General features: G+C 36.8%; 1 protein-coding gene across 2 annotated transcripts in view; it reads right to left on the bottom strand.

Annotated features, from left to right (window-relative positions):
* Positions 1-20898, bottom strand: part of CEP83 (centrosomal protein 83kDa) — a 121844-nt gene extending 100946 nt beyond the window's left edge. For both annotated transcript variants that reach the window (XM_008576578.1, XM_008576577.1), the window contains exon 1: positions 20551-20898. The gene's annotated coding sequence lies outside the window, so the exon portion shown is untranslated. The remainder of the gene's footprint in view (positions 1-20550) is intronic.
* Positions 20899-21114: the final 216 nt, after the last annotated feature.

Raw genomic sequence — 21114 nt, forward strand, 5'->3', positions numbered from 1 at the left:
TTTACTAAATACTAATAATACTAAACACTAGGAAACAAAGAAAAATTAATGATGCGTTTATACACAATCACCTTTTTGAATCTCTTTGAAATATTCTTCCCTATTAGTATCCACATCACAATCACCTCCTATCTCTCTGACCCATCTCACTCTCCCTCATTTGTTCCCTATCCCTCACCCACTATGAGAAATCTCTGATCCACTGTTCCATTTCTGTTCTCTTACAGCTTCATTTATTATTTCCAAATGACACTTAAATTTACATCCTACTTCCCAACCTCCCTCCTAGCTCATAAATCCCATCTACTCACATGTCCCATCTACAACAGTAGCTCAACGATGGGGTTTAGGACATGCTACTCCAAAATATTGCACTTCGACTTTGACATTTGAGATAACAGCAGAAGCAGGAAGGTCTCCATTCTCCCCTGAAGCATTCTCCCCTGATAAAAGAATCAACTGACCTTTCTCTGAAGTAGGTCATAAGACCCTCATTCCAGAAGGGTCCTTGCTATACCTGTAGGAAAGGAATGAAGACGCAGAGACGCCAAGAAGACTGAACAAACGGGCCTTGCTAAGTTCCCCCAGTTTATTAACATTAGATCATACCCTTTTGTTCTCCAAACATACTTCTGCATGACTGTCCATAAAAATACTCAGGTTTCCCTGTTTCTTTGGGTCTTCATTTCTGAAGGCCCTCAGGTCATATAAAACTTATATTAAATAAATTTGTATACTTTTCTCTTGATAATCTTCTGTTTTAGGGGTCTTAATCATGAACCAAGTGACGGATGAAGAAAAGGCATTACTTTTTCTCCCCTACATCAACATAAGAATTAAAGTCATTAGCTTCAAATTTTCTACCTGCCTCCTTTAAAAAGTCAGTCACCACTATGCTTCCCTTATTTCTTAGTACACAACTCATCCCCCACCTGCTATTTGTAACAAATTACTAATCCCACTGATTATTCTACATCTGTTTGTTGATTTTAACCATCCTTTTACATTTCTAGAGCCAATCACACTCTAGTGCCAAACCTCAAATATTTTACAATTGGTCTATTTTAACAGAAGCCTCCTAGACAGTGTCCCAGATTTTAGTCTTTCCTCATTCTTACAGAGCCTACTAATATCCACCAGGACAATCTTTCTCAAACACTGTTTTTATCATAATAACTCCTTCCTATTGTGTCCTGAATCAAATCTAAATTTCTCAGCCAAACTCACAGCCCTGTATTAGCCAACTCCCTATACAAATGCCAACATTTCATTTTGCTGCTCACATGTCCCCTTTGTTAGAGTCAATTAAATTTACTTTACAGTACTTCATACACATGTTGCTGCTTCTTTCTTTTACAACTTTGTTCATACAGTTATGCCAAATTGAAATAACTTCTTAAATCTTTTCAAGTAATCCACAAATAAAGATCAGAGTCAAACTTAAAACTCTACAGTCTGAAGAATCATAAAACTATTTTCAGAATTTTAATCACTCTAAAAGTGAACATAAAGAATAGTTTTTGCCCTGGTACTCCACAGGTTTCTGCCCTCCTTGTGCTTGCCTCAGAATATTCTATATTCTATCTCTACACTTTTCCCTTCTAGCTGCTTTATAACTGTATAAACTATCTTTCCTAAGAGTTCCTCAAAGGAAAAACTGTAATCTTATACTTTTTTTATCATCTCCATAGCTCCTAATTCCAGTAAACTTAGTTAACGACAGAAAAGTGATCCACAAAATTTTTGTGATGTGAATCCTTCTTTCCCATAGGCTTATAATGTACTTTCAGAAAAAGCCTGGGGAAAGATATCACCAACAATATTATTTGCTAACCAGTTATGCATGCTTTATGATAGTTAGCCATCAAGAAATTTCTACCTCAAAAATAAAAAATCCCAGGGGACAGTCTGGTTACCAAAAGCTTTCAAAATGAACAAGTCTTGTGACCTAGCAATTCCACATTTCATGAATTAATCATAAGAAATTAATCAGAGATATGCACAAACATTTATGTTCAGTGATCTTATTTATCACTCAATAAATGTTTATTGAGTACATCCTAAGTGCCAGGTAGGAGCAGAGGACAGAATTAGTTCTCTGCCCTCATGGTAATTCCATCATAGTGCTGTTTATAATGGAAAATGAAGCTATTAAAAAAGCACATTAGAATAGCAAGATGTATCATATTGATGGATCAGAAAACTTAATACTAATATATTAATTTCTCTCAAATCAATGCAATGCCATTCAAAATCCCAGTAGTTTTTACAGAAATTAACAAACCAATTCTAAAATTCCTATGAAACACAAAAGACCTACAAAACAATTTTGAAAAATAACAAAGTTAGAGGACTTCAAGTTGCACTTCACACTATATACAAAAGATGACTCAAAATGAATTATAGACCTAAACAAAAACTATAAAACTCCTAGAAAAAAACATAGGAGAAAATCATTTTGACCCTGGGTTAGGTAAAGATTTCTTAGATACAATACCAAAAGCACAATCCATAAAAGAAAATATTGACAAACTAGACAGCATCAAAATTAAAAACTTCTGCTCTCCAAAGACACTGTCACAAATGAAAAGATAAGTCAGATTTGGGGAAAAAAATACAAATCATAATCTGATAAAATCCAGAATACATAATAAACTCTAAAAACTAAACAACCCGATTTAAAAAAAAAAAAAAAAAATGGCGGGGGGAGGGAGGCAAAAGATCTGAACAGAAACTTCACCAAAGAAGATACATGGATAGTTAAATAAACCATTGAAAAAATGTTACATATCATTAGTCATTAGGGAAAGTTAAAACCACAAGATAGCAATAAACACCTATTAGAATGACTAAAATTTAAAAGGCTGACCATACCAAGTATGTCTAGAATATAGAAGAACTGGAACTCTCATAAACTACTTGGTGAGAATGTAAAATGGAACAATCATTTGGGAAAACACTATGGTCATTTCTTAAAAATTAATCATACACTTAATATATAATTGAGCCATTCCATTTACAGGTATTTGCACAAGAGAAATAAAAGCCTATGTCCATATAAAGACTTTTACACAAATGTTCACAACAGCTTTATTTGTGAGAAAAACACTAGTCCAGTAAGAGGTCAATGAACAAATTGTACATCTATACAATGGAATATTAGACAGCAATAAAAAGGAGTGCATTAACATGGATGAATCTCAAAATAATTATGTGAATGAAAGAATCCAGACAAAAAAAGAGTACATGTTTTATAATTCCATTTATATAAAATTCTAGGAAATACAAACTAATCACAGCAACAGAAAGCATATCAGTGGTTGCCTGGGAATGGGATAGAAAGAGAGGTTGGTTTGGGCAGGGTGGTGAATGGGGCAGAAGGGAAGGACTTATAAAGGGACATGAGGAAACTTTTGGAAGTGATAGATATGTTCAATACCTTGATGGTTGCGAAGATTTCACAGATGTCTACATATATCAAAACTTAACAAATTGTATACTTTTTTACATATGCAATTTATTATTTGTCAATTTTAATTCAATAAAGCTGATTTTAAATATAAACATTAAAAAGGTAAGGAAAAAAAAACTTTCCTAAAAAAAAAAACCTCGAGGCCCAGAAGATACTGCAGTAAATTCTTTAAGAAAATGTTATGGAAGAATATTTAACAACATTGGCAAATGATTGTTACAGAAGCAGAAAATGAAGATTATAAAGTACTATAATGTTGTACAATCCTTCCTCTGTAAAAAGTATATTGACATGCCTAATATGCAAAGAAAAAAAGGAAGGATAGAAAATATTGGTAAGTAAGATTATCTCTGGATGATAGGTAGGTAGGCATGACTTTATTTTGTTTGTATACTTTTCTTATTCTACAACAAACATAGGTTATATTTATAATCAGAGGGAAAATGTCCTTATAAAAAAGGAGGAATTCAAAGTCCACTTGAAGACTAAAAAAGGGAGAAAAGTATCCAACCCTGTATTAATCCGTTTCTGTTGCTTGTAACAAAATACCTGGAACTGGGTGATTTATAAGAAAATGAAATGTATTGCTTACAGTTTCTGAGTCTGGGAAGTCCAAAGTCCAAGGAATATATCTGGTGGTGGTGACAGTGACCCAGGGGTCTCACACTGCAAGACGGTGGAAGCAGAGAGGCAGAGAGAGACTAAACTCCTCATTCACTCTCTTTATAAAGTCCTCCAAACCATGCCCATGGCCACCATTTTTACTCCATTCACTTCTGCATGGAAATGAATGCAATCTAACCACCTCTTCAAGGCCCCACTTTGCAATTACCATAATAGGATTTCCCACCCTCTTAACACTGTCACAGCAGGCATCAAGTTTTGGGGGGACACTCAATCTAAGGCAATCCCCTCAAAAAGAGCCAAATATAAAAGAGCTTAAGACTTGAAGTCCAAGCCTCCACTTCAGAAAACAACCCAGAAGCCCTCAAATCCCATTCCCTTGCAAGCAACTTCATACAATAAATACTCAAAAATATACTCAAACAAAAATATTTGGTTGTTCTTGGCCTCAAATCTATGCTCTGCGGTTACCAAATCTATGACACCACTTAAAATTATCTTATCAATATAACACCCTTTTATCTACAATAGCAGTTTTCAAGCAATTTAGCAGTTGAGCTGCCTTTTCAAATAGAATTTTATAGAGCTAAAATATTCAGGACAAAAATGTCTTTTCATGTATATTTATATTAAAGAAATGAAATTCACAAGATTTTATTTTAAAGACACAGATAGATCTTCCATTCCATATCAGTTAGTATGTTGGTGGTCTCATGTTTTAAAATCTGGCTTATAGCATGGGAAACCTTTTTTTTTTCTTTTCATTGTGGCTTTTAGAATAGTTGAAGATTGTAGAAGTCTGTTTCAGTTGCTTATAACAGAATACCTGAAACTGGGTAAATTATAAAGAAATGAAATTTATTTCTTATGGTTGTGGAGGATGGGAAGTCAACAGTCTGGGAACACATCTGGTGAGGACCTTCTTGGTGGGAACTCTACAGGGTCCCTTGTCAACCAGGGAATCACATGGTGACAAGGGCTGAGCAAGAGTGCTAACCTCCTCACTTGCTCTCCTTTTAAAGGCATCAAACCATGCCCATTACTGCATGAACAGATCATTCTATTCATGAGGGCACAGTCCTCACAATCTAATCACCTCTTAAATGCCTATCTTTCAAACACCATAATCAGATTTCCCACCCTCTTAGCACTGTTACAATGGAGGTCAAGCTTGTAATACATTAACTTTTGGAGGACACATTTAACCCCTAGCAAAGATGTAGTTTAAGAAGAAAATTCAAGTCTTTAATTCTAAGTTGATTTTGGCATCTGGCGAGAGGTACGAGTCTAGTTGCATCCTCCTACACATGGACATCCTATTTTCCCAGCCCCATTTATTGAACAGGATGTTCTTTCCCCTCTGTGTGTTCTTGGTGTCTTTGTCAAAGATCAGTTGGCTAGAAGTATGTGGATTGATTTCTGGGTTCTCAATTCTGTTCCATTAGCCCGTCTGTGTGTCTTTCTATGCCATTACCATGCTGTTCTGGTTACTGTAGCTTTGTGGTATAATTTAAAGTCAGACAGTATAATGCCTCCAGCTTTATTTCTGTTGTTCAGGATTACTTTGGCTATACAGGGTTTTTTGCTGTTCTATATGAATGTTAGAATTGCTTTTTCTATTTCTATGAAGAATGTCAATGGTATTTTTATGGGGACTGCACTGAATCTGTAGATCACTTAGGGTAGTATGGACATTTTCACAAAATTAATTCTTTCAATCCATGAGAATGGAATGTCTTTCCATCTTTTTGTGTCCTCTTTAATTTCCTTCCGCAGTGATTTGTAGTTCTCATTGTAGAGATCTTCCCCCCCTTGGTTAAATTTATTCCTAGACCTGAAACTATAAAACTCCTAGAAGAAAACATAGGGGAGACACTTCAAGATTTAGGACTGGGCAACAACTTTATGAATAAGACCTCAAAAGCACAGGCAAAAGAAAAAATAAACAAATGGGATTATATCAAACTAAAAAGCTTCTGCACAGCAAAGGAAACAACAGAGTAAAAAGACAACCTACAGAATGGGACAAAATATTTGAAATCTATACATCTGACAGGGAATTAATATTCAGAATATACAAGGAACTCAAACAACTATACAGTAAGAAAACAAATAATCCAATTAAAAAATGGGCAAAGGAGATGAATAGACAATTTTCGAAAGAAAACATACAAATGGCCAACAGGTACATGAAGAAATGCTCAACATCATTAATCATCAGAGAAATGCAAATAAAAATCACATTGAGATATCATTTCACAGCCAGTTAGACTGGCTACTATCAAAAAGACAAAGAATAACAAATGCTGGAGAGGATACAGAGAAAGGGAATTCCTTCTACACTGTTGATGGGACTGTAAATTAATGCAGCCATTATGGAAAATACTATGGAGGTTTCTCAAACACCTACAGATAGAACTGATATATGATCCAGCAATCCTACTATTGGGTGTATACACAAAAAGAATGGAAATCATCATATCAAAGGGATACATTTACTCACATGTTTATCACAGCTCTGTTTACAATAGCCAAGATGTGGAACCAACCTAAATGTCCATCAGCAGATGACTAGATAAGGAAAATGTGGTACATATACACAATGGAATACTATTCAACCATAAAAAAGAATGAAATCCTGCCATTCAAAGCAACATGGATGAACATGGAGAAAATTATGTTAAGTGAAATAAGCCAGGCACAGAAAAGAAAACACTACATGTCCTCAGGCATAAGTAGGAGCCAATAAATAAGTAAGAAACAAACAAACAAACAACAATCACAATAACGCACCAAACTTTCAAAAGGAAAGAACAGAATGGTGGGTATTAGAGTTAGAGATGGGAAAGGGATGCAGGAGAGGGCATGAGTGAAAAATTAGTAAGGGACCACAAAACACAAAAAATGATTACATTGTGTAATAATAAATACAGTAACAAAAAAAAACCAAACTGTTATATGCCCTAAGACCAAAAAAAGGGATCACAAAGAATAGAATGATTACATTTTGTAAAGATGAGTATACTAATTATCCTGGATTAATCACCACATATTGTACGCTGGTATTGATATCCAACTCCCACAAATATGTACAACCAATTGTTTCAATTAAAAAAAGAAAAAGAAACAATAAAAATTAAAAATATAAAAATAAGTAAAAAGAAAATTAAAATCAAATCTTGGCAGATTCCTTAAGCACCTCCCACTCACAGTTTTGCAGAACTGGAAAACAGAGGTTAATCCAAGCTTCTTAGTATAGTATACAAAACTCTCTACACCCTGGATACAACCTACCCTCCCATTTTCATCTTTCACAGCTTATGACCTAATAATACTAAATTGCCTGTAATTCATTAAACACACCACACTTTTTCCCACCTCACGCTGAGGAATGCAATCTCCCAAGCTCCCTTTCACTCATTCTTATATTCAACTCAGTCACTACTTCCTCCTGGCGCGGTCTTTCCTAGATCTTCCCTTTTCCTCTCCCCGCTAATGTATTCCAAGTAAGGTGACCCTCTGAGCTTTTCCATATTCATCCGTATCATTGTATTCATCCATATCAATGTATTTACTTCACCATACTATAATTAGCTACTTGTATGTCTATCTCCTTCACTTAGGCTAAAACCTCCCTGAGATCAGAGATGATGTCTTAGTTGTTTTTGTACCCCCAACATCTCACAAATACCTGGAACATGGCAGGTTTTCAGTAAACACTTGTTGAATGAATGATAAGCAATTTCTGCTACTTATCAAAAGGATAGGGAATGCAAGAAATTGCATAGGGCTTGGAATTCCCTAAACCCAAACTCCTTGTAATTTGATACAGGAAATCTAACTCAACAAGTACATTAGCAGTGACTAATAAATGTCTAATATTGTATAAAGGATTATGTTATTCATAACATAAAAGAGTATGGGATAAGTTTTATCCTCTGGAAAGAAGAATCCCACACATAAGAACAGACCTCCTACTTTCAGCATGATGGAGTAAACAGGTCAACAAATACCCTCCACAAAAACTACCAAAAAACCACCATTTCAGTGCTCTGGAACTCAACCAAAGGCATACAACAACTGAACTCTGGGTGGGAATAAGATGAGTCTATGACATTCTTACTTTGGCTGCTCCCATCTCCCCCCAGCTCTGTCAGTGTAGGAGCTTAACAAGGGTGGAACAAACTGTGAAAACAGCAGGTTCACCACCATTACTTAAGGGTGATCTGCTAATTTGGTGCATTGTCAGTTAAAGTGGAGATCTTTGTGGCAAGCTAACACTGAGGGACAGTGATTCCTTCAGCCCGAGGTTACAGGCCTTGAGACAAGCAATGAAATGGCAGACTAGTGGGGGATTTTACAGGGAGTTCTGGTAAATGAAAGAACCTTAGGGGGCTTAGTAAGCTGTCTAATAGCCCAGGTTGAACAAAGACTTTAAGCATGTGCACCAGAGACCAGAGCAGGCCTAGGCTACCCACATATCCAACAGAGCTAAGCACACGCACAAAGATGCAAAAGAGGTGGAAAGTAAAAGCCAGGATAGGCTTGAAAATGACCTATGTTTAATGCAGTCCCTAGCTCTTACACAGATTCATCAGCAGAGAATGGAAGCTGTAGTACTTCAAACTGTTTGAATGCAACCTCTGACCAAACCTTGGCTGAACACCAACCTATGCAGACACAGGAAGCCAGGCTTAAAAATAAAGAAAATAAAGAAATAAAAACAGCAGTGACCACACAATATAGGGGAAACTGATTTCACAAATTTAGACCTGGAAAGTTACTAAACAAACAGAAAAAAAAAACAACTCCAAATTCTTGGAGAAAGGTCAAATTACAGAATTACCTTAAAATATTATCTAAAGGGCCGGCCCGGTGGCGCACTGGATAGTGCGCCGCTTGGGAAGTGCGGCGGCGCTCCCACCCAAGGGTTCGGATCCCACATACAGACCGGTTCCCGCTCACTGGCTGAGCAAGGCGCGGGAGCAACGCCGAGGGTTGCAATCTCGTTGCCGGTCCCCGGTCCGGTACGGGGGCAATACTGAGGGTTGCGATCCGTTGCCGGACACGGAAAAAGTCAAAAGACAAAAAAAAAAAAATATATATTATCTAAAATATCCAGTATTCAATAAAAAATTACAAGACATACAAAGAGAAAACAGTGTGACCTGTCCTCAGGGTAAAAAACAGCAAAGAGAAACTGTCTCTTGGTGCCCCCAAACATTGGATTTGGCAGATAAACCCTCCAAAAGAGCTATAATAAATATGTTCAAAGAACTAAGGAAATTTTGTTTAACAAATTAATTTAAAGTATGATGACAATGACTCAGTGAATTGAAAATTCCGATAAGGAAATAAAAATTGTTTTTAAAAACAGAAATTCTGAAGTTGAAAAATAAAATTATTAAAATAAAAAATTCACTAAGGGGCTCAACAGCAGACTTTAATCTGAAGACAGATAACTAGAAAGTATACAATCTGAAGAACAGAAAGGAAAAAAACTAAACAGAAACAAATGGAGCTTCAGGAATCTGTGGGACAATATCAAGTCTACTGATATACAGGCAATGAAAGTTCCAGAGGGAAAGGAAAGAGAGAAAGGGACAGAAAATAATTTTGAAGAAATAACGGCCAAAATTTCCCAAACTTAATGAATGACACTAATTTACACATCCAAGAAGCCAAATAAATCCAACACAAAGGACTCACACCAAAACACACCAAAGTCAAACTGCTAAAAGACCAAGACAAAGAGAAATTCTTAACAGAATCAAGAGAAAAATGACTCATTACATACAAAGGAACAACAATATGATTAAGAGCCAACTGCTCATCAGAAACTATGAGGAAAAAACAATGAAATTTTTTTTTAAAAAACCTCTCAACTGGGCCGGCCCGGTGGCGCACTGGATAAGTGCGCCGCTTGGGAGGCGCGGCGGCGCTCCCGCCCGAGGGTTCGGATCCCACATGCAGACCGGTTCCCGCTCACTGGCTGGGCGAGGCGCAGGGGCAGCGCCGAGGGTTGCGGTCCCGTTGCCGGTCCCCGGTCCGGTGCGGGGGCGACACTGAGGGTTGCGATCCGTTGCCGGACACGGAAAAAGACAAAAAAAAAACCTCTCAACTAAAAATTCTATATTCGGCAAAACTGTCCTTCAAAAAAGAAGGAATAAAGACATTTCCAGATAAACAAAGACTGAGAGAAGTTATTGCTGTCAAACATGTCTTATGAGAAATACCAAAGGAAATCCTTCAGGCTGAAAAGAAGTCACACCACAGAATAATTTGACTGAAGCTCACCAGAAACTATAACCACATAATTAAGTACAAAAAACTCTAAACATATAATTATTCACATTTCTTCATTTCTTTTAAAGACATAAGACTATATAAAGCAAAAAGTATAGTGCTATATTTATGGGCTTATAATATTCATAGCTACAATACATGAAAGTAGCAGCACCAGAAATGAAGAGGAAAAAGAGATATATTGGAGGGACATTTCTATAATTGGCCAGAATTAATTTAGTATTATTCTGAAGGAGACTGTAAAAAGTTAAAAATGTATACTGTAATCCCTAAAGCAACCACTATGAAAATAACATAATAATCATATAGCAAAAGAAATCAACAGAAGAATTTTAAAAGTACACTAAAAAATATTTAACATAAAGTCAGTAAAGGAGAAAAAGAGAAAAAACAAAACAGATGACAAAAGTAGAAAACAAATTTTAAAATGGCACATGTAAATCCAACAATACCACTTATATTAAATGTGAATGAAGTAAACAACCTATTCAAAAGACAGAGAATGTTAGACTGTATTTAAAAAAAAAAAAAAAACAATTATATACTATCTACAAGAGATACATCTTCAATTCAAAAACACAAATAGGTTAAAAGTAAAAGAGTTGAGAAAAATATACCATACACACAGTAACAATAAGAAAGCTAGAGGAACTATAGTACCAAGAAAACAAAATAGAATTTAAGACAAGAAATATTACTAAAGTCAAAGGACATTTCATAATGATAATGTCACTAACTCAGGAAGATATAAGAATTATAAGTGTTAATACATCTAACAAAAGAACCCCAAAATACATGAAGCAAAAAAGAGAAACACATAATTCAACAAAAAATAGTTGAAGACTGCAGTGAATGATGGAACAAGATAGAAAATCTGCAAAGATATAGAGGACTTGACCAACCTTATTGATCACCTTGATATAACTGACAGAACATTCCACCCCATGACTGTAGAATACATATCCTTTGCAAATACACAAGGAACGTTCTCCAGTATATACCATATGCTGAGTCACAAAACAAATTTCATTAAATTTAAAAAGATTGAAATCATAAAAAGTATGTTATCTGATCACAGTAGAATTAATGATCCACAACACAAAAAAAAACTAGGAACACCACAATTATTGGTAAATTAAACAATACACTTTTAATTAACTCACGGGTCAAACAAAAATCACAAGGAAAGTTTTTAAAATATATTTTGAATTGAGTGAAAACAAAATACAACATATCAAAATGACAGAATGCAGCTAAAGCAATGCTTAGAGGGAAATTTATAGCTTTAAAAACTTATGTAAAAGGGGCCGGCCTGTGGCTCACTCGGTAGAGTGCGGTGCTGATAGCACCAAGGCCGCGGGTTCGGATCCTATATAGGGATGGCCGGTTGGCTCACTGGCTGAGCGTGGTGCTGACAGCACCAAGCCAAGGGTTGAGATCCCCTTACTGGTCATCTTTTAAAAAAAAAAAAAAAAACTTATGTAAAAAAAGAAAGGTCTCAAATCAATAATCTAAGCTTCCACCTTTGGTAACTGGGGATGGGAGGAAAGCACATTAAACCCAAAGCAAGCAGAAAGAAAGAAAAAATAATATTAGAGAGGAAATCAATGAACTAGAAAGAGAAAAAATAACAATGAAATAAAAGTTAGTTCTTTGAAAAGATCAACAAAATTGACAAACCTTTAGCTAGACTGACCAAGAAAATAAGAAAAAATATACAAATTACCAAAACAAGAATAAAAGGGGGATCATAACCAACCTTACATTAATTTAAAAGATCATTTTTTAATATCAACAAATTAGACAACTTATATGAAATGAACTAATTCCTAGAATACACATTTTACCAAAACTCAATAAATAGAAAACCTGAATAGACCTATAACAAGTGAAGAAATTGAATTACTAATTTTAAATCTTCCCACAAAGAAAAGCCTAGGCCCACATGGCTTCACTGATGAATGCTATCAAATATTTAAAGTAGTAGCAGCAATCAATTGAAAACTACTTCAGAAAAACAGAGGGGGAAACACCATGCATTTCCTTCCTCGAGGCAAGTGTTGCTCTGATACCAAAGCCAGATAAAAGAATCATGAGAAAAGAAACCAACAAACTAGTATCCTTCCTGAACACAGATGCAAAATTCCTCAGCAAAATCTAGGTAAACCATATTAAACAACACATAAAAGAGATTATACAGCATGACCAAATGAGATTTATCCCAGGAATACAGGGATGGTTTAATCTCCAAAAATCAATTAATGTAATATACCATCTTAACAGAATAAAGAATAAAAGCCATATAATCATTTCATTGGATGCAGGAAAAAACATCTGATGAAATACAACACTCATTCATGATTAAAAACTCTCGATGAATTAGGAACAGAAGGGAACTTCCTCAACCAGATAAAGGTCATCTACAAAAAACCTACAGCTAACATCATACCTAACATTGAAAATCTGCATGCTTTCCCCTCAGACTGAGAACAATGTAATACAACTTCAACACTTCTATTCAACATCTTACTTGAGGGTCTAGCCCATAAATTAAGGTAAAAATGAATGAACAAATAGCATTCCATTTGGAAAGAAAGAAGTATAATAGTTTTACTCAGAGACATGATCATCTGTGTAGAAACAATATGCAAAAGTTGAATGCAATTCTATATGCTAGCAATGAACAATCTGAAAATTAAATAATGAAAATTCATTCCCAAGAGCATCAAAAATTATAAAAGTCTGAGGAGTAAATTTAACAAAAGAAATGCAAGATTCTTACACTAAAAACTAAAAGCCACTGTTTAGAGAAATTAAATATCTAAATAAATGGAGAAACATTACCTGTTCATGGATTGGAAGACTCAATTTTGTTAAACTAGCAATTCTTCCCATTCTGATGTATAGATTCAATGCAAACCCTATCAAATCCCAGCAGTGGTTTTTGTAGAATTTTACAAGCTGATCCTAAATTTTTTATGGAAAAGGAAAGGACTAAGAACTCATTCTTTAAAAAGAAGAAAAAAGTTGGAAGATTTGCACTACCATTTTAAAACCTGCTATAAAACTGCAGTAATAAAAACAGTATGGTACTGGAGTAAGGATAGGCATACAGATAGATGAAACAGAACTGAGAGTCTAGAAATAAACCCTTGTATTATAGTCAACTGATTTTTTTTTTACAAAGATGCCCATACAACTCAAGGGAAAAAGATAAGTCTTGTTAACAAATGGTTCTGGGTCAATTTGGCATTCACATTTCAAAAAATGAACTTAGACCCTCATCTTATAATCTTATAACATACACACAGTTAATTCAATATGGATCCTTTATCTAAACGAAAGAGCTAAAAAAAAAAAAAAATACATGAGAAAATCTACATGACCTTGGATTAGGCAAAAAGTTCTTATATACATAACATCAAAAGCATAAGCCACAAAAGAAAAAAGAAAAAAAAGATAAACTGGACAACCGAACTTCGTTAAAAACGTTTGCACTTCACAAGACACTAATAAGAATAAGAAAAGTCAAGCCACAGACTGGGAAAGATCTTTGTGAATTATATCTCTGATAAAAAAAACTTTAATCCTGAATATATAGAGAACTCTTACAACTCAATAATAAGACCAAAAAACCCAGCTAAAAAATGGGCAAAAGACTTGAACAGAAATTCCACTCAAGAGGACTTACAAATGGCTAATAAGCACATGAAAAGTTATTCAACATCATTAGTGTTTAGGGAAATGCAAATTAAAATCACAATGAGATACTACTAGATACCCCCTAGAATGTCTATAATCAAAAAGACAGATGATACCAAGTGTTGGCAAGGATGTGGAAAAACTGGAATCCTTGTACATTTCCAGCAGAAATGTAATTGGTACAGCCACTTTAGAAAACATTGTGAGGGCTGGCTGGTTACCTCAGTTGGTTAGAGTGCACTGTTACAACACCAAGGTCAAGGGTTCAGATCCCTATACCCACTAGCCACCAAAAAAAAAACAAAATAAAACAACATGTTGACAGTTTCTTAAAAAGTTAAAACAAACCATACAACTCAGCAAGTCCACTCCTAGGAATCTACCCAAGAAAAGTGAATATGTATATTCACAAAAAGACTTATAGACAAATCTTCATAGCAGCATTATTCATAATAGCCAATAACTGGAAACAATCCAAATGACATCAATTGGTGAAGGGAAAAACAAAATGTGACACTATTAATAAGAACAAAATACTGACACATGCTATGTGGATAAGTCCCAAAAACATTAAGTGAAAGAAGCCAGATACAAAAGATTACTATATTGTTTGATTCCATTTATATGAAATGCCCAGAAAAGACAATCTTATAGTGTCAGAAAGCAAATCAGTGGTTCTCTGGGGCTAGGGGTGCAAGTTGGATTAACTGCAAATGAGCTTGAGAGATTTGGGGAGCGGAGCTGACGAAAATGTTTTGAAACTATCTTGTGATCATGGTTGCACAACTCTGTAAATTTACTAAAAACCATTAAATTGTACACTTCTGAGTGATTTTATCACTCATTATATCAGTTATGTATTTTAACAAGATATGTCGGCTATACTTCAATAAGGCTATTGAAAAGGGGGTGGGTAAAAGAGAGAAGTTCTCTCTTCTGAACTTTCGAAAATGTGATGATTGGATTGCTTTAATCAAGCCTGAGTTCAAAGGATGTCTAAGCAAAAAGAAAGAATCCAGGTTCTAAAAGATGTCAATGAGCCACTGAATTGACAATCCTAGAACCACCTATCTCCAGACTCCTTACATGTGAGATGATAAAATTCCCTTGAGGCTAGGAAAAAAAAAAAAAGTTTTGAAAATTCTGAGAAGCACAAGAACATGTTCATTTCACTATAGAATATTTGGAATGTCATCTATATAGGAAGATATCAAAGAAAAGGCAGGAATGCATAAAAATCAATATTTAAAAAGCACCCACTGATTGAGTCAGGCATGACAACTTACCTCCTTTTAATCCATGACTGTTGTGAAAAAAGTATTTTATACGTGAAGACAATGAGGACCAAAAAATTAAGTAACTGGCCCAAAAAGTCAAGCCAGCTAGTAAAGCAGTGGAGCCAAGATTCCAATCTTTAATACCAGGGTTCAGGCTCCAAAGTACATACTCTTTCCTCTGTTATGCTTCCTACCAGACTTAACCTATCCCTATTGGCACGTTCAGATCTTTGTAGTGGGCATCTTTGTATAGATGGGTTCACATTCACGGTGCTACACACAACATTACATGAGCAATAACTTCTCTTTAATCAATAAACTAAATGTTATATGCTTTCCTCCCTTGGCTTACAAGACCTTACCCTACTCTGGTTTTCCTCCTTACTCTTTTTCCATCTACTCATTACATGCAGATGTTCACCAGGCCTCTTCTGATTCTGCACACTCTCCCTAGTAGTCTCATCTATACCTGAGATCTTAACTACCACTATTGCTGAGACTCTTGACTCTGTCTCTCCAACTCAAAGAAACTTCTTCCTCCTAATTTTTCTTGACCAAGTCCTTCCAGGCCAGGTTGCATACTTCTCTGTATAGTCTCAAATTATGCTTATATAATTCTGAGGCACTCAATTGCAGTGTATTCTAACTGTTACAGTTTTAGGTCAGGTGTCTTTCCTACATGCCCCAGAACACATTCTTATTTATCTTTACAGCATTTACTATGTTATATTACAAATTACTGTTTACTTTATCCATTTCTCCAACTAAACAAAAAGGCAGTAGACTTGGCACTGTGTCTTAGTCATAATCTCCCACGCCTAGCATAGTGCAAGGCACATAAAAGGCACTCAAATATTGACTACACCCATGAACAGATGAAATAAAATTTGCTTTAAATTGGAAGAATACAACTTCTGAAAGAAAACTTCAGAGATTTATTTTTTTCAAGTGACAAAAATAGGTCAAAAAGGTTAAGTGACTCACCCAGTCAAGCACCGGTCTCCTGAATTACAATTCTCTTCCCACGAAATCAGTGCCTATTAAAGTGTGCTTATTGATCTAAGCTTTCCATGAAGCTCCAAAAGTAATATAAAAAATGTTAAGAACCATTCCAACTTCATCTCCTCCAGCTTTGGCTTGCTATATGGGTTGTTGAAAACTCCGATTTAACTACAGGCTCAGTATCCCTTATCTGTAATGCTTGGATCCAGAAGTGTTTCAGATTTTGGATTTTTTCAGATTTGGGATGCTCAACCTGTATTACTTACTAGCTTTTCTCTGCAGAATAATCAAATTTAAACCAGTCTTTTCACATGTTCGTCACACATACTGTAATTCAATTCAATACATATTTACCATGCATCTCTACGTGAAAAGAATGTACAGGAAGTTATAATTTGTCAACACTCCAAAAAATACAATTAAGAGCACATATTGTATACCTTTTAGTTTTAACAATATCTGATATATCTGCCTTTAACCAAAATGTGATTCAGTTGAGAGAGACTGAATGTGAACACTAGAGATAAGCACTGCAAATTCATCAGGGAAATCCCTATAGTCCAATGCTACTGTTTTCAATGGTTGCTATGTTATACTGCAATTGTGTTACTGGGCAACAACTCAGAAGCTATGATGGCAAGCTCACTCAAGAAACAACTGAATCAAACCAAGGTTTATAAAAGTACCCTGAGATTCAATTTCACATTTTTATACCTTCAACAGAAATAACCCTTTGTTATAAGCATCAGATACAGCTGTGATAGCAAGACTATAAAAATTACCTGGAAATTTTAAAGACATATTTGGAAAACAATAGCCACTTTCCAAAAGTCCAGGTTTAGGTTCCTAACTCTGAATTTTAATCCAAAAGCAATCTGAAGTGACAAAAAACAGAAAGCAAATAACTGGGCAATTCCTGACTTTCTCAATTTCTTTCCTACTGGATTATAGCTCAGTTAAACTCAAAAGAAATAGTACTAGACTTGACAGTCAGTGATCTCTCCCTGACCCAGAAAGGGGGGTCTTGATGGGAAAAAAATATAGAATAAATTTAAGAGAACTGTTAATTTATGAGGGCCAGATAAAAGTATTTACATAATTTCATAAGTTAAGTCTCGACCAAGTCAGAAAGTAGGATGGAGAGGAGTAAAATGGGAGACAGGGATGGAAGGAGGGAGGAAGAGCGAGAGAGAGGAGGGACATGTTTTTAAAATTAAGATTCTATGAAGGAAGAACCAGAAAACTGATCAAACTCCCCAAGCCCACATGAGAGCAGTGCCAGCATTCCTGATGGAGTCCTTACTGCTGGTATGGTCATGGTAAATTCTCAAAGATTCACACTTTCCAGGATCAGAAACTTTCCTTCTGATTCCAGTGAATCTCCACTCTGTAATCCGTTTTCTTGTGGCTTACTGTTGCCCTTCCTCCCTCAGTTACTCTTCTCTCTCAGCATCTTCCTAATTCCACTGTGGAACAAGAAAAAAAAAGTAGAGGGGCCGGCCCAGTGGCGCACTGGATAAGTGCGCCGCTTGAGAAGCGCGGCGGCGCTCCCGCCCGAGGTTTCGGATCCCACATACAGACCGGTTCCCGGTCACTGGCTGAGCGAGGCGCGGGGGCAACGCCGAGGGTTGCAATCCCGTTGCCGGTCCCCGGTCCAGTACGGGGGCAACACTGAGGGTCGCGATCCGTTGCCGGACACGGAAAAAGACAAAAGACAAAAAAAAGAAAAAAAAAGTAGAAATGCACATTCATCGTCTTTGAGAAACATTTATTCAGCAACTTCTGTTTGGAAGAAACTAAGGATACAGCTCATTGAGATCAGGTGCCTGCCCTTAAAGAGCTTACAATCTAGTTAGAAAGGCAAGACAAACATTAAAAAGTTAAATAATACAATGTAAAGTACAAGTATCAGATAAGCATGACTCACAAATACATACTATAGGAATTCAGAGGTCATGAAGGAATTGAACCTTATAGAAAAGGTTCAACTTAGATTTTAAGAAAGAAGGAAAGAAACCAGTTCAGTTAGGTAGACAGACATAAAGACTACCATGGAAATGAAAAAGCACATAGCAGGTTTAGAGAACAGTGGAAAAAACAGTCTGGGCAGAAATAAAGAATGTAAGCTTGAAAAGGCAGTCAGAGGATTTCGATGAGTTCAGCTTAAATCAAGAAATGTGAACTTCTTGTGTAGCAAATTTTTTACACAGTTATATACACACATTCCCTAAAAGTACACATAGGTTAAATAATGTGAGAAAACTGCTTCTTGAACCTAATATATTATGTATGACAAAATTAAAATCACACTCATCTCTTTAGGCAAAGAGCACCTAGAAGGGGAAAAAAAAGTTCTGACAATTCACTCATCTTTGTTAAGATTTCATTCTTCTAAGCTTCTTGAATTAGAACTTCCCACGATATAATGCTGATTTCTGATTACTAAGGATTTTATCACACAAGTCATTCTTGATTTCTTTCCTTCTGTCTTGCCTAACTTTTGCATATTCATTACTTCAGCATCAGCATATGAGGGAAAAAAGGAGGAAGAGAACTAAAATGAAATCTATGGATTTTTAACAATACAGTAAAGGCATGATGTAAAGAACATTAATTTCAAGTTCAAATTTCCATTACTAATAGTTTGATTTCAAAGAATTTATTCAGTCTCACTTTTTCTCATACACTTTCTTACTTTAAAAGTTACCACATTCAAAAGATCATTTAAAAAGTGCTCTGAAAACAAACAACTTTACTATACAAATTATACCATTAGTATTCAATGAGTAGGTTAAAAATGAGGTTATTGGGCCGGCCCCGTTGCTCACACGGGAGAGTGCGGCGCTGAGAGCGCCGAGGCCGCGGGTTCGGATCCTATATCGGGATGGCCAGTGTACTCACTGGCTGAGCGTGGTGCAGATCACACCATGCCAAGGGTTGCAATCCCCTTACCGGTCAGAAAAAAAAAAAAATGAGGTTTATTGGCTCAACCAAGGCTTAAAAACCACCTATGAATAATCAGTGTTTCAATCTCCCAACGCTGTACATAACTGTAAATTGGTATTAGGTTATTTGAGAACATTCCTAAACATAGTCTGCACACTTCACCTGGGTAGAAAAGAAAATACTCAAATTAAGGGGAACACCGGCATACTCTGTCAACTCCAATCCATTTGCAACTCTCAGGAAGGAGAGTCCTGTGTGACACTGAAATATAAAGCCGTCTAGGGCCGGCCCGTGGCTCACTTGGGAGAGTGTGGTGCTGACAACACCAAGTCAAGGTTTAAGATCCCCTTACCGGTCATCTTTAAAAATAAATAAATAAATAAAACAGCATTCTAATAATTCTAAACAAAATGAGCTTGAAATCAAACCTCAATACAAAAGGTGAGTAGTAACAGTAACCACTTACAGACTAAACTCATCAATTTAGAGAATTCTGAATCCAGATAATTGTAGGATAGATACGTTTGTGTTCTAGTTGATTAGACTTGTTTACGGAGATGTTGCTTGGTAACAGAAGCACTACTCTAAGCTACTCAGTTTTAAACCTACTCGAGTATTTTGTGCTCATAGTCTGAACAGATGACGAACTCTATCATAATATAAGAAAATCGGGATAAGTCTCTCCTTATACTAGACATGTTTGAGATCTGGAATAGCTTTATCATTACAACTAATGTGACCAAAGGCTTTCGCATGGCAGTAGGCATTTTTCAGAGCAAAGAGCCCATTCATGATGGTCAAAAGTTGGAAACTAAACATTTACCAAAGTATCCATTTAAACCCGGCATACATTAACATTTTAGACGTTGTGTCAGTAATCACAGCCAACATCACTATTAAAATAGCCTTCAAGGCCAAGGAAAATGGGAGCACAGCTTATTCATCACAAATTAAACTGGAGGTACTATACGTTTAGCCAATTACTAAACTGGCTAAAAAACCACCATGCCTGAGTGCATCAAAAAGCTCCACAAAGAGTTTCACCAGCAATAATTGGCTCAGAAAATGACTCACCGTCTACTCTTCTAACACCCGCTCCTTGTAAATTACTTTACAAGGAAAATTACAAAAAGGATAAAGGGCAGGTTGGGGGGCGGGGTGGGGGAATGAGTATTCCAAAATACGGACAAGCTACCGTCCCCAGAAAGAGAAGTTACGTACCAGACTCACACGGTCCTTGCAACGTGCGCACGTGAAGCTTAATAGCGACCGGTGTTCTGCCCGCACTTGCCACCAGGGGACACTTCCTCAGCTCCAACCACCGGCATCCACTCAACTCTGCTCGCGGAGGCATTGGGGTTAGGGGAGACGGTCCTACAGCCTGGGTGTCGGCCCAGCCCGCCACGCCTCGCGAGGTCCCGGCGGCCGCTGGCGCCGCAGGGTGAAGACGAGAAGCAGGAGCAGGAGGCCGAGAGGGCCCCTAGGGCTGCCGACCCCGGGAAATCTGAAGTATCCCGGAAGAGCTCCGAGGGCGGAGAGAGCGGCAGTGACGGCGGAGAACAGCCCCGCTCCTCTTCGGTGGGCCGGCCTCCTCAGGGGTGCGGGGCCAGCCCCAACGCCGACGTCCGGCCGAGAGGCCACCTCAGCCCCGCGGAGCTGACTCGGCCCGGAGTCCCAGCGGCGCACGAAGCAGGAAGTCCCGCCCCTACGCCGACGTCACCGACGTCACGGAAGTCGGCCGCGCCAGAGCCGTTAGAAGGTGGAGGCTAACGGGCTGAGGCGGCT

Source organism: Galeopterus variegatus, unplaced genomic scaffold, assembly GCF_000696425.1.
Source record: "Galeopterus variegatus unplaced genomic scaffold, G_variegatus-3.0.2 Scaffold1368, whole genome shotgun sequence".
Lineage (NCBI taxonomy): Eukaryota > Metazoa > Chordata > Mammalia > Dermoptera > Cynocephalidae > Galeopterus > Galeopterus variegatus.